General features: G+C 30.2%; 1 pseudogene; it reads right to left on the reverse strand.

Annotated features, from left to right (window-relative positions):
- Positions 1 to 6,944: 6,944 nt before the first annotated feature.
- LOC142321475 (cAMP-dependent protein kinase type I regulatory subunit-like) overlaps positions 6,945 to 21,823 on the reverse strand; it is an 81,270-nt pseudogene continuing 66,391 nt past the window's right edge.

Genomic DNA, 21,823 nt, shown 5'->3' on the forward strand with positions numbered 1-21,823 from the left:
GCTTTATGAATTTTTGTGATGACAAAATGTCTAAAATACAAATCTTCTAAAGCTTGGAATGCTCTACATGAATCGCTACAAATAAGGATGTGACAGTATTTTGGGTTATGATATTCAAAGGCTTACTGATGGCAACAATTCAGCATTGTAGACACTTGTACTACCAGATAGACCGAACATATAGGTTCTGCCATTTATAACAAAAGTACATCCAATGGTATCATTCTGTTTCAACCCATCTATGTATACTACTGGGTCTGGGTTTATCTTGGATAGAAATTGTTAAATAATTTGATGAATGACAATAGGAGTAAGGGATTTTTTATTATATATGGTGAGGTCATAATTAAAATTTATGGGATCGAGTCTCCATGAAAGATATGAACAGGGATAGGCTGGGAAAATAGGTGTTAAAATTTAAAAGTTACAGTAAATGCTGGGTACTAACTAACACCCGTTGGTGCTGTATAACATGGATGGTTTTCATATCGTTGTAAATGAGGGTTTGTGAGGATTGCTTTAAAAGACAGGTGATTTGATTGTCCTTTAAGATGGGCAGAGTAAGATGCTAGTACCATCTATCTCATCTCATCCCAAAGTGATGACTCACCACAATCAACAAGTATGCTTGCAACATGGCTTGATCTAAAGGTGCCTGTAGCAAGGTGAAGAAAAGCGTGATGTACAGCATTCAACATCTTAAGCGCAGTATGACACGCTGAAGAGTAGGGGATGCAACCATAATCCAAATGGGACTGAACTAAAGAATAATAAAAACGGAAGTACATAATCAGTCAGCTCCCCGCTTGATGTTGCTAAGGACTCGTAGCATATCTTTTAAAAATGAACATGATAAAAATTCTTAAAGTTGCAATATTGTAAGCTGTAGTAGATGTAACTTAGTACAAACTACTGTTCAATGTAGAATGTATATCTTATTTTGTCAATTTTTAGGCCTTTATAAACTTTAAATACCAGAAGGAAAGGTAATTGTTTATTACAACTGGATTTTAATCTGTGGTGGGAGATTTTTGAATAAAAATAACTAATCATTAGCACATTATGTATTCTATTATATAAAATAATTATTTATTTTATATTTTTAATTAATTTTTTTATTTTTGTTTCCTGTTAATAAATCTGTAAACAATTTCACTGGAAAAACCTACTTGTAATAACAAGTAAAAGTTATTTACAAATAATTTGAACATGTAATTGAGAACATAGGGCTGTTTGACATACAAATATTTGAGAACAGTATATTTAGAGCTTTTCTTTCAGCGATACTTTTTTATATATGAAAATGTAAATGATAATATTACTTCAGACAAATATAAATGCCAAGGAATTTTAAGGAACAATTAAACAATTAAATTTATGTATTTAAACAGAAAATATGAACAAAAACATTTTTAAATAATAGAAAGATGTTTAGTGTAATAAGATAGACACTAATAATGACAACTATATGCAAAAATTGTGTCCTATTTTATGACAAGGTGATGATCAAAGAATTATTATATGAACAGTTTAAGCACAAGTTTTATTTATTATGTGAACAGTTTCTGCTGGCTAATATTTTGTAAAGTTCTATGAAAATAATTATGAAATCTGCTCAGGCTCTGGCTGCTTCAGCCTGAGCAGATTCCAGAAGATGAAGGAGCTAGTTGCCAGTCATACCTACTAATCAGACCTACTAATTACCAACCAAACAATTGCTTCCCTTGAAATTTTCTTTTTACTTAGTGCCCATGTGTTGTAGTCTGAGAATACATTCTTATGTGATAGTATGCACATATTATTTATACATATATATATATATATATAACTTATTTATTTATTATTAATTTTTTTTTTGTGAGAAAATAAGTTCTATTTTAAAAATATGGGTTAACATATATAGATAAATATTGGTTATTATAAGGTCAAGTTCAGTTAATTTCTTACAATAGTAACAATTCATTTTTAACAAACATTTAGAATAGAGTACAAAAATGAAATAACAAAAATTACATGTTAATAGAAAAAGGCATGTTAATTAATTTTGGCAGCCAGAATATACATAGTAAATATTGTGGATATATACATATACTAGCTCCCCATCGTAGCTTCACATGCGCTATTTATTACTTACATTTCCCGTAGCAGTCTATCTTTTTATTTTATGTTTAATAGTCAAGTAACAGGAGGCAGGTGCAGCCAGTTCTACATACAGTAATGGTGGTAGTGGCTTTGGTGGTTGAGCCACACCTTCAACCCCTTCGCACCCCTTAAGAATATCAGAATTAAAAAAACCCGAAAATGATTTTTAAATATATATCTGATGAGTATTTGCAAACCCAGATCTACTGAAAATCTTGTTTACTATAGTCATGATTGGGAAAATTTACAATCATTGTTCAAACATTTTTTTACCTTTCTTCATCCCCTTTCAAGGTTGAATTTCAAAAATCTAGAAATTGGTTTATTGACATGAAGATTACACTCACCAAAAATCAAATTTATTTCTTCATTTGTTACCAAGAAATTAAAAATATAACAGGATTTCAAAAAAAAATCAAAAATCAATTTTAACCCTTGAAACTAGGAATGAAATTCAAAAAATTTAGAAATTGAATTTTAGATATTCATAATCAATCAGTTCAAACCCAGATCACACAGTGACAGCCACTCACAGTTCACAAATCATTAAAGTTTCTGCTTCAACCAGCAATTCTCCACTACTACATATATATATATATATATATATATATATATATATATATATTTTAGAGATGAGATTTTTCAAGATGAAATATATCCAAAAAACTTCTCAGTTATGTCAAGAAACATTGACAAAAATTTAGTCGTAAAAGATGGGGTAGTGTTTTTGTTTATCCTGAACAAACAAAAACCCTCTTTCTCTTTATACAATAGTATAAGCATAGCTACTAAAGTGTTTATAACACTATTTGAAATAAATTATAAATATTTATGATTAATTTATTTATATGTAATTTGATATAGTATTTAGTAATATAATAATTGTTGTTTAATGGTTTAAAATCTATTCACTAATTATACAATAATACGTTTTTGGCTGTGAATAATTATGATTATATCAAAAGCACTTCTGTGTATGCATATTTTTTTTTTTTTTAATATTTTACCTTTCTTTCTCTGCTTAGCCTCCAGAACTACCATAAGGTATTACTTCAGAGGAAGAATGAGGATGGATGGTATGAATGTAAGTAAAGTATAGTCTTGTACAGTCTCAGGTCAACCATTCCTGAGATGTGTGGTTAATTGAAACCCAACCAACAAAGAACACCAGTATCCATGATCTAGTATTCAAATCTGTATAAAAGTATCTGCCTTTACTAGAAAAGTATTGACCCTGCTCCCTGCTAATTGTTCTCTATAAAACTTCTGCTAAAATTCAATTAACATAAAAAATGTCAACATCATGTGTAAACTTTTGAGGGGAACGAGATAGTCTCATTATTCTTTGTGAATGTGCTTCACTAATCCTATGGAGGCTTCTTAAAATAGCTGATAGTAGATAATGGTAGCTGGTTTTGTCTAATGAAAACAACACCATCTTTTAAGCAGAGAACCATTATATTTACACTTAGGAGATATTGGTGTAAAACTAAACTTAGAATATACTTCTTTCTCATGTTAAATTCTAATTATTCTTTTTACAAGAATATATTAAAACAAAAGGAGTTTAACCTGTACTATTCACGTTGTTTGATTTTACTTAACTGACATCAGTTACCAGCTATTCTTTTGAGTTAATCGATTATGTTTGGATTTTAAAGCTAACCGTTAAAATAATAACTGATGAAAATGATTCTATTAAGTGAAATATGGTGGCCACTTATGGTAATTATTCTTATGACAACATGTCGATCTTCATGGTGGAGTGATAACATCTCTGCCTTTCCTCTAAAAGGTTTGGGATTTAAATCCACGTAGCTTAATATCTCCAAATGCTACAAAATTCATTTATTTTTATAAATAAAAAGTAACTAAATAAAATAGGAAGAGGGTAATTGTAATTTGGTTTTAGTCTGTAGTTTCTGGAGAAAAATAGAAAATTACTTACTTTTGCCATACCTGTAATAGTATTAGCATTGTCCATAAGTTTTCTTTGGTCCATCTTAACCTTCCGTAAGCTGAAATATTAAAAAAATGAATTTAAATTAAAAGTCTTTTATCAGTAAAAGAAAAGTAACTGAAGACTAAAATATCACAATAATAGATAAAGAGTAAATTATATTCTAGTATAGCAATTCAATTAGAAAAAATTCTTCACCAATATAATTTTTAATAATCAAATTTTTTCCAAAAATTTATAAATAATGGTGGGCCAGTAAATTGGCCACCTAAATCACCAGACCTTACTCCCTTAGATTACTGTTTATGAAATGCTGGAAGAAATGTGAGGTATACTAGCAAAAGGTAGACACATGATCTGATCGCTCGCTTTCACAATGCTGCTGACCTTATAAAGCAACGTTAAGATGTCATTAGGTTTGTGACAAAAACCAAGGAAATGAGTTGAAAAGTCATCATCGATATCAACAGTGGAATTTTTGAAAATTTATTGTAAATGAATACATTATAAACCAGAGGTAACATTTTTTTAAAAGTAAATTAAAAACATTTTAATTTTTCAACGGTCTAAATTAATTGAACTAAAATCAATTTTTAATTTTTACAAATTCATAATATTTTTCTGTTAAGTTCTGTTTTTAATAAATAAAGTGATTTTTTGTTTGTTTGCCATAGACTTTATTAAATCAATTTTCTCATAATTAAATTCTCTACATATTTTGACAATAAAATTTATGCATTTATTAATCATTAACAAAATTACTGTACTTCAAATCTAAAAAAAATTGTTTTTCATCACTGAATTTTTCTGTTTTACATTGAATATCACTAAAACTACAGGAGATACAATTCTGGACCTTATTTTATCCAATTTTTCAGGTAAAAAAAAAACATAAGAAACCTCATAAACATTTTATCCTCTTATGCAACTCCTTAAAAATTTCTTATGACCTCATTTCACCAAGGAAATGAAATCTGGGAGAAATTTTCTGCTAGCTGTAACTCAATAACAAAGCATTTTCAGACATAAGTTAGTACATACTTTATTTCATTATTTCAAGCTCTACAATCAGTTCCCATAAAATATCTTCCTTTAATCCTGAATCACTATATATATATATATATTTTTTTTTATTTTGATGATGCAATGTAAATTATATCTAATAGATTATATTTCAATAGACATATTACAAAATTTATATTTACAAAATGTATTTTGTTAAATATAAATAACAAGGTTATTAAAATAATGTAATACTCCTCCACTGATGAGAAGCTGTCAAATGTTTTAAAAATTCGAAATTCTTTTTGTAAAATTTTGATTTCATTAAAAAAAGCCCGCTGATGCACAAGCCGACAAATTTTCAAAAAGTAAAAAATATATTTTTCAGAATTTTTGATACAATATTAAAAATTTTGTTTACTGCTTTATTTTGTTGAGGGTCTAGGTTTCAAAAAAAATTTTTAATATAATCTAACAAGTAATTTATATTTTAAAAAACAAAATTTTTTAATCAATAATGTCAAAATTTATATGATGCATAATTTTTTTAATCTGTCCATGAGAAAATAACTGAAGTTGGCTAATTCAAGATTTTGGTTGATATTTTGTAACACGCTCGTACACTGTAATTTTGATATTATTGTTTTTCAATAAAATGGGATTATTTTATCAAAAAAATACAAATTGAGCTTAAAATGATTGAAGCCATTAAGTTTTTTCAAAAATTTCAAAAACTAAAAATTATGTTTTTATAAAATTATATTTTATAAAAACATAAAATTTCGTATATTCGGGAAAATTATGCGATTCATTCCAAACTTTTTTTATAATTTCACATGTTTCAAATAGAATCAGAAAACATTTCTTACCAAACATGTACAATAAACTCTTGACTATCCCTTTTTAAGTTAATATATCCAACTCCGTAGTAGGATATATATATCAAAACCAAGTATGGTAGAAATGTTTTAATTTATGTTTATGAAATCAAAAATTATTATTAGAGATTATTATCAGAGAATGAGTGGTGTTAATAGACATATTTTAAAAAATAGATTACAGAATTTACATTTTGAATTATATTATTATATAATTAATATATTATATAATAAATTAATTATATATTAATATATAGAATTAATATATTATATAATAATATAAGGGTCCTAGCTGCCAAAAGCTGTTTATAGAGTAGTTCAGAGGTTAAAAATCAATAAATTGTTTATACGAGGTAATGGCTTTTTTACAGTAATATAATAAAATAAAATAATAATAAACCAAATACATTTATTGTTATAAATTTTATTTTACAGGAATCTTCTTATAGATCATTCATTTACTATAGTAACAATACCAGCATTTCTGTTATAATTTTAATGACCTTAAGCCATTAATTACTTTATAATTTACTTTGTAATTTATATACATAAAGAATGGCAATTTATATACTATATATATAAAATATATTTTATGTGTGTGTATATATATATATATATATATATATTATATAAAAAAAAACACATTAAAAAAATTAACAACCAAGGATAAGTATTTACTGGTTTCAATCATAAACCAAAACAATAACTTTTAAAAAATGTTGCACTACTACAAGTTAAACATAAATTACTACTCTGTTAAAGATAATAATGTAATAACAGTTCATATAAAGTACTTTCTAATTTGTTTAAAGCAAAAAGATTATATATATATATATATATATATATATATATATAATTAGAAATAGCAATAATAAAAATTAAATAATTACATTTGCTTTTTATTTATGTTATTTGCTTATAATGAATGCAGCACTACAATCAGTCGAAAAAGCTGCTGTTAATTCTTTCTTTTATTTATTATTAGATAAATGAACGATGGTGCTAAGGTCTGCGATTGTGCCGAATGGAAGATACTATACAATTGGCACAGCTGCATACACGTTGCACCCATATTTAAATATGTAAATTACATTTATATGCACACTGCACATTAGCTGTCCATTCACACAGTGACATAACTCATTGAAGAGCACATCTACAAAAATAAATGAAAAACAAAATTAATAATTTTGCCAATCTGATGCTTTATTATTACTATTATTATTATTATCCAATAAAAGATAATCAAAGTACACATTATATATCCTCCATATCTCTTAATTCTGCATATTTTCAATTTGTTCAAAGTACGTCCAAATTTTTTTTTTAGAAAACAGCTGAAATCAAGAATCAGAGCTCAGACATAGATAAAGTGTCTAGTCTTTCATTTCATTCCAAAATATCAAACTTCCATTAAGAAAGTTACCATTTCTTTTTATTTAATTTATTTTTTTTTATTAAAACTAACCTCCCAATTTTTATCTACATCAGTTTTTTTTTTCACTCTAGAATCTGTATTTCATTCAGTGAGAACTAGAATGTAAAAAAAAAAAATTATTTATAAACAAGATTGCTAATTTATAATTAGCTTTGTTACATGTTTTTTTTAACAATTTAAGAAAAATTTATGAAAACATTACAGTAAATTTTATGAAGACTAAGAGGCTCAGCTTTATTTAGTAGGATCCTCAACTGCTAGCTTCCCTTTCATTGCAAAGACTTTCTATGAAAGTCTTTGGATGCAGAGGATGCTGAGACACACAAAGAATAACCTACCAGTGTGAACTTCAATAAAAATCAGCTGCCATGCCAGCTACATAAAAATGTCAGGATAATTCTAAAGATGGAACTGGCAGCAACTTACCCGATTCACATTGCACTTGATCAAGGAAGAAGGAACAAAGAATAAGGAAATGAAATGAAAGAAGAAGGATCAACCAACCTGTTGAGCAACTCCTTCTGATCAGGGTAATTAGCATTCTTGCTCATTATCTCTTCTCAATTATTAAAGGCTTTAATTGATTTATATTATACAAAAAACTTTTAGGAATAAAAATTTAACTGTCTACAATTTGTAACTTCTTTTGTTTAGAGTCTAGGGTAGGGACTCTGGCTCTTGGTAACAAATGTTTTTCTATCATTTTTTTTGAATATAAAAAAATGTTGTAGACAAAAATAAAAGCACAAGTAATTTTCAACAACTTCTTTCTAGAACATTTTTTGTAATTTCAACTGGAAGTCTTACCATTAGAATGGTTAAAGCTCTTTCCTACAATTATCTTGCTTATTTATTTCTATCAAAATTTCTTAACAGCAAAAATTACAACTCATACAATTTACTACAACTTTTGCAAAAAAAAAAAAATAAACAAGTCCATGGCTCAGATGGAATTTACACGAGTCCTCACAAAGTGGAAAAAAATTTCTTTTTAACATTTACTTGCTTCTTGTTATATATTATTAAGAAGGAATAAATGAGAAACATTAAAGCTAATGCAATTTTTAAACAGCCATTTTAATAATACGTACAACCAGAAAAAATGTTTAAAATTAAAGTCCTAGTGAAATGTGAATATTTTTATTTAAATCTAAATGTTTTAAATTTTTTTTTATATGATGCTTTCTTGGCAAGAAAAATGACCAAATATAATTAAAGTGGCTTACAACAGTTAGAATTCCAAGTAAATAAATACTACATAAGAAAAAATTAGTAATTTAATTTTGTGCTGCGAGTTGTTTATGATAATGTGGGTTGTATTACAGGAAACAGAAGAAATCATATTTCATGTAATGTAACAATACTACAATGTACTTCTTATGCGATGTAGGATTATCCAGAAAATATTAAAGGAGGGTTATTTTGTAAAGTAAATTCTAGTCAAACTTACATCTAATTTATTTCAAACGTTGCTAATCAGCATTTGGAAGGTGTTCCTATGTACATTGGAGTCACAGATGCCATTATACAGAAATTTGTTTAGATTGTTACCACCACATACAGCTAGCTTAATATTGATGGATGCATCACTAGCAACTCAGATGTCAGCAGGAGCACAGTATACATATACACTTGCACAAGCGTCCCACCATATAGCTGACTGTGCAGATATCCCACTACAGCAGTGCTGCAGCCCCACCACTCACAGGCTTCAATAAAAGAGCATACACGAGAGTGAATTTTCAATTTTTTATCGACCACTGCCTGGAGAAGTCCAAGAAGAAGACGAAGGAAAAAGTTCCCTGGCCGGCTCAATATGGGACCTTCCAACAGATGCCAACATCCCCACCAGAGCAGCAGGCCTGGTCGGCTGCTGGACGCAGACGCTATCTTCCCACTTCAGCTCGCCGAGCTTCAATCACCCTGGCTGGTGGACTCAGCAGCAGGATTTGGGCCAGCATGGGACTGCTTGGGGACAACCGCCTTGGCCGTGCTGGCGGAAGATGCTGACCCAAAATTGCTGGCGGCTACTACTGCCATGCTGTAGTGGGGGATCCAACTACCAAAGAGGGGAAGCTCAGTCTGATTTCAATGGACAAGCCGCAAATCCCCGACTACGCCGAGTCAACTTCACTGGAGACCAGCTTCCAGATCCAACAGGTCTTCTCAGAGCTAACGCAAAAACACCCCTTCTTTTCAGGGCCACCACTCCATAAATTTCAAACAGCCCTTTTCAGGGCTACCACTAGGTTTTATATTACAACATGCCTTCGAAACCATTTGGCGACAACGATGCACTTCTCAGAACAGCCATAAGGTTTTAAATTGCCATGAGCCGTCGAAGCCATTCAGTGACAATAACCCTTTTCAGGGCTGGGTTTTAAAGTGCCATGTGCCATAGAAGCCACTCAGCAACAAGATACACAATTGTTATCAAGTATCAATCAAACAGTCTGTCAGTTATGAAAACAAGCCTGCAAACAAAACAAGCCTTCTTCAAAACGCTAGGAATAAGCAGTGTAATAAAATTTGACAGATTTGTGAAAATGTACTGTGAAATACAGTTAGGAAATGGATTTGAATGAATGAAAGAAGAGCAAACAGCCCAAAGCGATAAAATTTGAAATCAACAATCATATTTGGTGAACAATGACTTTATATATAGAATGAACAAAAATGTTGTGGACCAATATTTTACAATTTAGTTCTCTTCTTTGAGTTTCAACAAATTTCAACATCTGTAATCTGCACTGATGAATTCATATGTGCAGATTTTTAAATATCATGAAATAAATGTTGAATGATTCATTCATTAATTCATCATATGAATTAATGAATCATTCAACATTTATTTCATGATAATTTTTGGACGTACTATGTACTTGTGATGGGAAAAATCCTTCTCAATCTTTCCACCTCTTGGTAAACTTTGTTATTTAACTTTAGTTTGTTCTTGTTTAACTTTCACTCGCTATCATTCAATTCTAGTTTCAGATAAACTTTTATAATTCTATCTCGTTTAATATCATTATATAATAACTTACCAACTGTTATGTTAACCAAACTGAGAGTGAAACAAAACTGTTATATTGAGTGATATTGCGTTTTAATATATCTGCGCAAGGACCAAGAACACGTTCAAATCTGAAATAGAAGAGTTCAATACATCAATATCACAAATAAAATATAATAATATATATCAAATAATGACAATAATAATATATATCAAAATTTGGGTTCTGGAATGTTTTTTAATGTTTGATAATTAATTCCTATGTATTTTTTAGTGCTGAATCTGGAAATAACCTTCATTTTTCCATCACGTCAAGACTTTTCACAAACTGCAAATATCAAAATTTGTAAAAAGTTGAAAGATTGTGAAAATGTGATACAATAAAACAGACATAAAGATTTTTATTTTTTTTGTAATAAATTAATATATCTTCACTTTTTTAGCTTATACTATACATTCTTATAGCTAAACAGCCGAGTGGTTTGAAGAGGAGGACGGGAGGGTTTGGGTTGAAGATGACTAGACAGTGTAAGAGCTTGTCCGACAGGTTGTGACAAGACTTAACAAGATGTAACATGTTTATTGGCAGCCATCCGCACCGCTCATGCACCATGCAACTACTATCAGTGCTGCTTCAACCATCAGTGTGTGTAAACTAATTTTTTTTCTGTCCTCTGGTGATCAAATGCATTTTTTTGGTGGAGAATATATTTTCAGACCATAAAGCAAACTTTCCATTTTCAAAATGGCTTCAACAGGCTATAAAAATTCTGCAAATTCTTTTTGTTACATTTGTGGTGAACATAGTGGAAAGGCAATTGGTTTGCTTGGCATTTCTCCTGCCACCACCCTATTTGGTCGCCCTAAAGCATAAGACCGAATGAATGTCTGGGCCACAAATGGCTACTGAGCCTCGAAACAGTTTAGCGACCAGTGTCCTAACTAGCTCCTAGAGCTAACCTAAAAACGTGAACGGAATAAGCGTGTACCAGTACCAATTCCACCAGAAAATTTACCTGAAATAGACAGTTCCATAAGTGATTTAAATGAATTTAACATCAAGGAGCATGAACCCAGAGATATCTGTGCATCAGATCTTTATTCACAGTCTGAACTAAACGATTTGGTTCAAGACTTACATCTAACCAAAGAAAATTCAGAATTGCTTGGTTCGAGGCTTAATGAGAATAACCTGCTAGCAGTTGGCACCTAATTTTTCTGGTTCAAGTAAAGAGAAAATGCATTTTTGCATTTTTCATAAAAATCCTTTTTACAAAAGGATTTTTCATAAAAACAAGCTTGTGATATATTTAACATATGTAAAAATTATAATGGTCACAAACAATGATTCAATCATAAACTACAGTTAAATTTAATACTTACATTCTTTACAATGAAAATATTGAACATATGTTGCTTTAAAAAACACAATCATTTTAGATTGCACAAAATATATTAACTATAACAAGGTACATAACTTTGTGTTTATTAAAAAAGTATGAAAAACACTACAATGTATGAGTAATTAATGTGAAACTTCAGAAATGATGTGAGGATTTTCATACGAACAAAGTAAATAATCTTCCATGAAAGGTATTAATATAAAAGACCCGTCTGCTCTTTATTTTTTTGTGACATAAAGTATACGAAATGGAATACACCATCTCTTAACCCCTCTCAGGGAACCTATGAAAGCTCACAGAGGCGTATCCAGCTCAAAACAGAAAAATTCAGCTTTCTGAATTTACTTTCTTTTATGGGGGAAGAGTTACACAAAAACACAATCAAAAAAGGAAGAACGAAATATTTATTTTAAAAAAATTTAATTTTATAACAATAGTTTGTGAGAATTATATAAAGATTGCCTAACCACAGCTTCAACTAATTGCTCCTTGTTAGCAAAAACCCACTGTTGATGAATGCTTAACATAACTAACTCATTTAACCAGTAATCACCAATGGTGCTTCTTAGCCATGTTTTAATTTGACGAAGAGTGCTAAATGAATGCTTGATAGTACTTATTTCCTCTGTTTGGCATCTGCCACAAAAATGTAGTTCTTTAAAGGTACCCAACATTTTCCAAGAGATGTTTTTTCTTATCAACCGGTTAGTGCTCACCCAGTCGACAAATTCTCCAATATCATCTACGTGACAACCATTGTCTTTAATTTCACTTTCACTGTGTTGCACATTGGTTTGAACTGTAGAAGGCCCCACAGTTGCAGTGTTTGACTCAGAAGGTGGTTGGTACTTCCTTAATCCTCATTCTCATTGCTGCTGCTGCTTTTTTTTTTTTATTTTAAATTTACTACAAAAAAATTAATTTAATTTTTTGACCAGACATTGATGAGGATGCAGATGTGACATCTCACTGCATTGGTTTGACAAGGAAGGTTCCAACTGACATTTTTGTCAAAATTGATATTTATAAAGTATATGACTATACTAGTTGAACTTAATTCAAAAATATTACTCTTATTATAAAATTAATAACTTATGGAAGAATCATCAATAGAAGATTTATCAGACATAGACATTTTTTTAAAAACCACTTTTTTGGACTCAGGGACCCCAAAACAGATATTTCCATATACTCATATCATAATTATAAATTTGTCACAAGTTAATTAAATATTTTCCTTTCTTTACTAACAACTTCAAGATAAACTAGAAACGAGCTGATTTTACAGATATAATAATCGAGCAATTGCCAAAAAGCAATATTGGTAATTAAGCCACATTTTGAATTACTTTTAATTGTTCATCAATAGTATTGATTATTTAGAAGAACTTGACAAATATTATAAACTGAAATACAAAACTCTATTTTATGTTGAAAGATCTAAAGAATCCCTAGTGGCATAATACTTGCAAGCATAGAAAGATAATCAAAAAATTAAGAATAACAGATTCTACGTTATATGCTTTTAAAGCAAGTCGCGCTTATGTAAATTTATGGTACATACATTGTAAGTTAAATAAAAGCACATAATACATGTCACAGTATGCTACTTACTAAAAAATGCTAATATTCATTCATTATAATTAAGTGGCTGGCAGGAGGCCGACACAAATAAAAAAGACTTTACAGCCGTAAAAAATTGCAGCTTTTTTACTACTTATACACCTGTGTGGCAGTAACAACTGCACCGACTAACCAAAAATGCATGAGCTCTTATATAATTGGTAATTGCTTCAGTAATATTCCTGTCGTGTTGTGAAATGAAACTAGAGTGATGAGACTATTTTAGAAAACTTTTGTTGCCACAAGTTAGATGGTGCTAATGTGTAACAGTAGTTCTTAAATCTTCTCATAGGTGGTGAGAGTGTCCCTATTGTGTAATTAGTTTTTTCAACTTAGTTTAATTTTAAATTTTTCAAAAATTTATTTATAAATTTTTCAAAAATTTATTTATAAATTTTTTTTTCCCCCCTCTGGATACACCCAAGAAAGCTGAATAAATAATACATGCTCCAATATGAATACTTAAAACTGAAAACAATAAATGTAAAAATAAAAAGACATAAACATTTGCTATAATCTTTCGTGTAAAATTTGTCTAACAATTACCTACAGAAAAACAATACATATAAAAAAATATACAGTATAAACAACCAAGTAAATATAAATGGTGAACAACTTGATAGAAGCTTGTTGTTACCTATCTACATATAAATTTTTTTGCCTTCATCATACCATTCATGATACACATTACTATTTTTTACCAAGTAAATATAAATGGTGAACAACTTGATAGAAGCTTGTTGTTACCTATCTACATATAAATTTTTATGCCTTCATCATACCATTCATGATACACATTACTATTTTTTAAATCAGCACAAAAGCAAATTACACTAACACATCATTAGATTAGGTAAGTTATATCATTGCAAAAAAAACTTTAGATACAAAAGTCTTCAAATGTAATGAAAAAGATTGAACTATGGACTATTATTTTTTCCTTGATCCCATTATGTCAAATAATAATTGTTCTAATATAATTAAAAAAAAATAAATTACAATATATACAAAACATAATTTTTAAAAAATTTACTGTAAAAAAAAAGAGGACATAGATCCTTCCTTTCAAATGGTACCAAAATATAAACAGCAATATATATGATTGATATAGTGAAATATTATAAACAGATATAATTAAACAAGTTCGCAACAAACTTGTTTTCAGCTGATATGCAACCATAGTTCTCTCGCGTTACTGAACGAGAGAGAGCTACTTTGGACTTTCTTGGTGCTAAGTCCCAACACCCTGGAGTTACGGGGGACGACTTTGAACAGTTTTTTTTTAATATGAAAAGGATGATCCTTTCAATTTATGTTTGTCCACACCGTCCAAGACCATTGTATTACTGTCACTGGGATAGGAGAGGCTGGGAGACAGGGTACTGCATCCCTTTTATTTGACAAGCTTTTCATCAGGATCATGGACATTAATATAATAATCCATGGTCACATCGGTAAGAATGCTAAGTGAGAACTGAAGCAGGCTGATGTGGAACTGGGAAGGCTCATGACTCAGCTAGCTCCACTTAAGAGGAATCTGGGAGATACCGGCCGTGTGAATAGATCACGTCCATGTACGTTACAAGAATGAAAAAAGGTTGATGTTTCAGATGTTAGTACTCTGCTCAAGGGAGTTCCTGATGATGAGGTTGCTCAGCTAGTGTCAAGGAGATGGCCCTTGGAGCTATTTGTCGTGACCACTGAAATTAAAAGCGTCTATGTTCTCTGTCAATGACGGAAACATTGTTCTGATCCATCATTTAGCAATTGGTGACACCAGGTATGCCAAGAGGGTCAAGGAGAAGTCCCAATACCTTGACACCCCTCAAAATAGGTTAATTATATCCCAGCTCCTCAAAATAGGGAAGGTTAAGTCAGGGGGACACCTCATTAGGAAGAACAACAATGGGTCCTGATGGATGATGACCTCAGTTTAGATCATTGTTCTACTTACGTAGTTGTAAATTCAGCAGAGAGCAAAGGGCCAGCCACACTCACTGAGTTAGGGAGGGAGCTGATATCACCTCCCTCTGGAAATGAGCGAGATTCTCTCCCTTAGGAGAAGGACAAATAAAATGTGATCCACATCCATCTGAGAGGTGAGGCTAAGGTGGCGGAATATCTGATTCCGTGTAGCAAGGACTGATGTTTCTTTCTGTGGCAGGACAGATAGAAGGGTCATTGTCTATATCAAGGACAGTATAACAGACTGACCTTAAGCAGATCCAGAAAAGGATGTTTCTATGAGTCTGTTTGAGTTATAAAACTGTCTCCTCTGATGCAGTGTTCATTATCACGAGTAGCTGCCAAAGTTTAGGGACGACTGTTACCAGGAGGGGATATAAGGCATCGTCTTAGATTTTTCTTCTAGATACAGTGATAGCACTCCAAATGGGATGTAGCTAACAAGGAAAGATACAGGCTAATCAAATGTGTTGCGCAATAGGTTATTAGGGGATTTGGAGAGATCAAATATTTATGAAAGACATTAATGACATTCAATTCTTAATGTAATAAAACTTTCAAAAGATTGACCAAAACCTAGAATCTTATACCACGTAATTTATTTCACTGTCAAATCAATACCTTCATTGTTAAATGGCTGAAAACATGTTGAAGAGAAAGTAATGTTTGCCTGATTATATCTTGAATATATAATAAAAAATAATATAATAAAACTGATTTAAAATGAATCATACCTTGCTCTATCTAATTTAACACATTTGAGAGGTCCTTTTGCCACAACAGTTGCAGCTCTTGGACGGTCCAACAGCAAAGCTATTTCACCTACAGAAAAAAGTACATTATATTATTTTAAAAAATACCTACAGTGTATTACAGTAAATGTAAAAAAATGGGGGAAAAATCAAATACATAACTCAATTTTTTTTAATGGTTTCCGTTTCGTAAACTAACTTATATAATACAAATCGGTGAATCAATAAACACGTTACAATTGTTTAAACAAATATCCAAGTCAATCAGCCTGATTTACATTTATGAACATAAATTAACAATTTTGTCATACCAAATATTTTTTGTAAAGATATACAAAATAAAATATTTGGTAATCTTGTTTTACTACATATAAATAACAAAAAGGATTAAAACAGCAATATGAATTTATAATTCATATTAAAGTTGATATACTAATTAAACAAATACATCACTCGAAGATGCATTGCAGGCAAGATTAGAATTTCAACAGAACAAGTCGATCATAATCATATTAATCAGCTCAATCACCAGGTTGATTTGATCACAGTAAGTATCATAAGTTTTGTTGAAGAAAATCAAAAAGCAATTAAATATTGTGAACTCTTGAAGCATAAATGTATAAAAGTATATAAAGTATAAATAAATGCAAAATTATATAAAAAATAAGAAGCCGTATAGAAGAGGAAGAATGCCTTTTCTATATTGTGAACAGTGATGGGAGTTAGGTGTATTAACAACTCCCAGAGAAAAAAAGAGCAGTAATTTATTAATCATCATAAAAAATATATCACCGATATTATCAACATTCATGGAACCATTATTGCAATTACCACTGTTAACATTATCATTATAAATGATAACCTCAAATGAAAGTTCCAAATCCATCTACGAAGATATTCTGTTTCCAAGCAGAAACCTACCTTACCTTACTGTTTATGTGGAAACAATGATGAGAATATATTTCTCAAGTTCAGAAATTAAAAGAACCGATTATATTTCAGAATAATAAAACTATTCACATATTCCATAAACAATGCTAGACGAATAGCATACAAAAATCCACCTCATAACTCCCAATTAAACATTCAACACATATTTTCAAAAGAGGCAGTCATGCTATCAAGAATAGATCACCACTGATGGTTTGCTAAAACTGCCACACATTTGGAAAGACAGATTAAATAAATGGTAATTAATTCAGAAAACAAATCTGTAGATTAGCAACTAATAAATTATTATATTATATGGTTTTTTTTTTCTTTTAAATGTTTTTTTTTTTATTCAGTAAGAAATCTTTTACTTCTTATTTAGCCACCTTTTTTTTAGTAAAATTGCACAAATAAATAAGTTAATTTAATCTTCTGCATCTATCTAATTCTTTATACGTCAATTGAATATGTAGTTTGTCTTTATGTTGTATGTGTACAGATATTTGTTTATAAAACTCACGAGCCGATGAGAATGATTCTTTTACCAATGTTTTTATTGAACTTTGAAAACAGTTTTGGATATAAATTTGTTCAATAATTCCATTATGGGGAGAGTAGTAAGGCTTAAACTGAGTACAGTATTTTAATGATATTTATAATTTTGTGACCTTGACTAAATTACGTTCTGAAAGAGATACTGGTCTCACATATTAAAAAAATAAAAACTGACTATTCTTTATTTTGGCACTTCATTTATCAAAATTGGAGAACAAAACTGTTCTCAACATTATATTTTGAATAAATAATTTGATGTATTCATGCCTGATAAATGTATCTTAATAACGCACATTGCTATAGGTAAGTTGATTAGTCAACATAGAACTCTTACAACTCAAAACAATTACATGATGAATAGTGCTGAATCACATATGTTAAGTAAAAATTTAAAAAAAACCTTTCAACTACGCAATAACTGTGAATGAATTATCTATACGTATTTGAGAACAGAACACGAACAATTTATGAATTGTACATAAGAACAATTAATTACATTCAGAACAAAGTTACACAACAATTATTAAAAAAAAAGAAGATTTTTCAGAGTTATTAAAATATTTTGACTTGATGAATTTCAAATTAATATTGACACTTAGTACATATCTACGTATAACTATATGTAACTTCATGATGAAGTGTAAGTGATAAAGCACAATGTGAAAAAAGATATACCAAAATAATCTGAAGGTCCTAATCGTCCGACTTCCGTTGGTTCTTCTCCCTCTGCTCTATACTGTAAGACGAGTGCTGTACCTTCAACAATGATATAAAAGTCATCTCCAGGCTCACCTTGTCGTACTATTGTCTCACGATCTTCAAATGAAACTGGCTCTAAGGCATCTGCTACTGTTAATCTCTCCCACTTATCTAAACTCTCTGTAAAATAAAATTTACTGTATTACTTTTCTAAAGCATAAACAGACTAGCAGGCTGTCTATCTATTAATATCAAAAAATAAAATTAGACAAATTATCACACAAGTGTGATGCGATGACTTTGGTAAAAAACAAAAAAATATAAAAATAAACAAAGATAAAGAGTAAAAAAAAAAAACAGTATAAAAATTAAATAAAGAAATTTAAGAAATGTTAGAGTAACCCTTTTTTAAACAATAATATTAAAAAGAGTATAAAATACTGTCATTCTTAACTAATACAGAAATGCATACAACAATTCTTACCAAAATAAGACACAATGTAAACAATTTTCAAAGCAGATCGAAGATAGATAAATTTTCATCAAAATTTAATCTGCAATTTATGTAATTACAAACAGGAAAAATCCAGTAAAAAGTGGAATTAATAAAAACTATAATTTTAGCCACAACACTAATAGTCGCAATACTGTTTTCAGAAATTTCAAAGTTGAACCATTTTGATACAATGGTTTATACAATTTTGATGAAATTTTTATTTTCTCATTCTTATAAATAATACTAAATAATTTTAAATATCTTTAACAAGTAAAATAAACTTTCATAAATAAAATGAAAAATAATTATTTATTTATACTTAATTCGTTAACAGAATATGTCACGTAAATTTGATTTAAAAAAGTTCAATAATTTATTTTACCTTGCCCCAAGTTTTTTCCACACTGTTTTTATATTTTCTTTCTTTATTTTAAAGAATTCAGGGGCCAAATGTATAACCATTGTTGTGAAACAACCCTGTTACCCTTAAACCAGACTGGTTCCATGGTAGGAAACAGAATATTTTTGACAAACATTCTGGACGTAACTGCAATACTCAGTCCAAACCTTGATAATTTAAATAATCTAAAACATTATTTCTAAATAAATTATTATTAATAGATTTATAATTTTAAATTTGAACATATTTTAGCTTTAATTTGTTTACAGATTTATGTAAAATTTAGATTACTAGTAATTGGCTACCGTTATTGATATTCTGCAGCTTTATCATATCAATAATACAAACATTAAATCTTATTTATGTAACATTAATTCAATTAATTTCTTAATTCAAGGTTAGCATGTGTCCAGTTCGTTTGCAAATTTGTACTTCATGTAAATGAGTTTATCATTATTTGTATTTTATGAAGTTAGCAAAAAAGAATAAGAAATTGCATTTTTTCTGAGGAAGCATATCTTGAAGGAACCAATGGTATGAGTGTCACAATGAACACAAAAATGTGCTCACTTTAAGGAATAAAAAGGGTATATTGTGTAGCAACTGATCAAGCTACTGTGAAAAACTATGAAATTGTATTTGGCTGGTAGGAAGTGAAATCCCTTTGGAAAAAGTACCTTGGGCTTCATTTACTGTTGATGAATTGAGTATGATACCATAAAATTTTACAACAAAGAAGAGTTAGGTATATCTATTATCTTAATTACCAACTGGAAAAACTGAGCACAAAGTGTGCGCTCATTGGCTTTTACAAATCCAGTTCAAACTGGTGGCAATGATTTAATCATACGAATTTATGAATCTTGAAAATGTAATGCAGGTTACTATAAAAAAGTAAAAATATCATCTTTTTCTACACCACATCTTAGAATATTGGATATGTAGATAGCAACTACTAAAATAATGAATTACTACAGACATTAAAATACAAGGTAAACACAAGTAAATAAAATAAAAAGACAGAATTTGTACAAACCGAGTATGGAGACACGAGACAAAAATTCTTCATACATCTTGCGTTTCCGTATTGTTGAGCCCATAAGGATACGACGGTAAGAATCTCTATCAATGCCTCACAATTTAACATCTGTTTTTGCACGAACAGTAGCTGCCCTGGGTGTTCCATAAATAAGAGCCAATTCTCCAAAACTTCCACCTTCACCGATTGTTGTAACCGGTCAGAATTCACATAAACCTGTAATAAAATAACCGTAATTCATTTGGGTTTAAACAACTAAGTTTCAATAAAACAAAATACAAGGTTACCATAAAAGAATGGTGCGGTTTCAGTAATTCATAGGAAGATTGTAGGGAAATTTCTAGAACTTATATTGGTATCCCTGAAAGCCTCCAACCCAAAAGTTTGTTTATCAGCAGTTGTAACCACAACGTCAGTTCTTGTATTGTTGCGGTGAGTTTAGTGAGTTACTATGTTCTCGGATAAAGACAAAGCAGAGTGTGTTTTATTTATGGCTGAATTAAAATCCATAATTTTAGTTCAACGTGCATTTCGACGTGAATTCGGAGAGATCCAACACACAAAAATAACATAACACGTTGGTTCAAACGATTCAAAGAAACTGGATCAGTTAAGAAACAGAAATCAACCGGCAGAGCAAGTGTACCAGAAGAAACAGTTGAACTAATTAGACGATCGGCAATTAGAAGTTCTGGGAGGTCCATCCCAGAGCGTCGTTGAATCGTCGAATTAGGTATTCCAAATCAACAGTTCACAAAGTTTTACATAAAAAACTGAGATTACACATTTATAAAATCCAGATACTGCAGGAATTGAAACCCGATGATGGTGTAAAACATTACAATTTCGCTATTGAACTGTTGGACAGAATAAGTGAAAACAAATCATTTTTAGATGATATAATTTTTACAGACAAAGCTACATTCCATGTGAATGGATGTGTTAACAGACACAATTCACAAATATGGGGCTCTGAAAACCCACACGCAATTATTGAGAAAAACGCGATTTGCCTAAAGTTAATGTTTGGTGTGGCGTGATGAAAAATCGTGTAACAGGGCGTTTCTTATTTGCTGAAAAAACAATTAATGGAGTTGTGTATCTTGACATGTTAACCAATTATTGCTTTCCTCAGCAACTTCATTTCCAACAAGATGGTGCTCCCCCGCACTTCAGTGCATCGGTCACGGACACTTTGAACAAAAAATTTGGAGATCGATGGATAGGCCGGCAAGGACCCATACTTTCACCTCAAAGGAGTCCAGACCTGACACCTTGCGATTTTTTCTTGTGGGGGTACATCAAAAGCGTTGTTTATACACAAAAAATTCACGACCTAAACCGCTTAAAAAACAGGATTAATGAAGCAATGACAACCGTTAACGAAGAAATGTTAACTAATGTTTGGAGAGAAGTTGAGTATCGTTTGGACATTTGTCGAGCGACTAAGGGCACACATATTGAAATTTATTAATTATGTAAAAAAGTGTTTGAGATGACAAATTTGAAAAATAAAAAACATAAACTG

Source organism: Lycorma delicatula, chromosome 3 (genome assembly GCF_047948215.1).
Source record: "Lycorma delicatula isolate Av1 chromosome 3, ASM4794821v1, whole genome shotgun sequence".
NCBI lineage: Eukaryota > Metazoa > Arthropoda > Insecta > Hemiptera > Fulgoridae > Lycorma > Lycorma delicatula.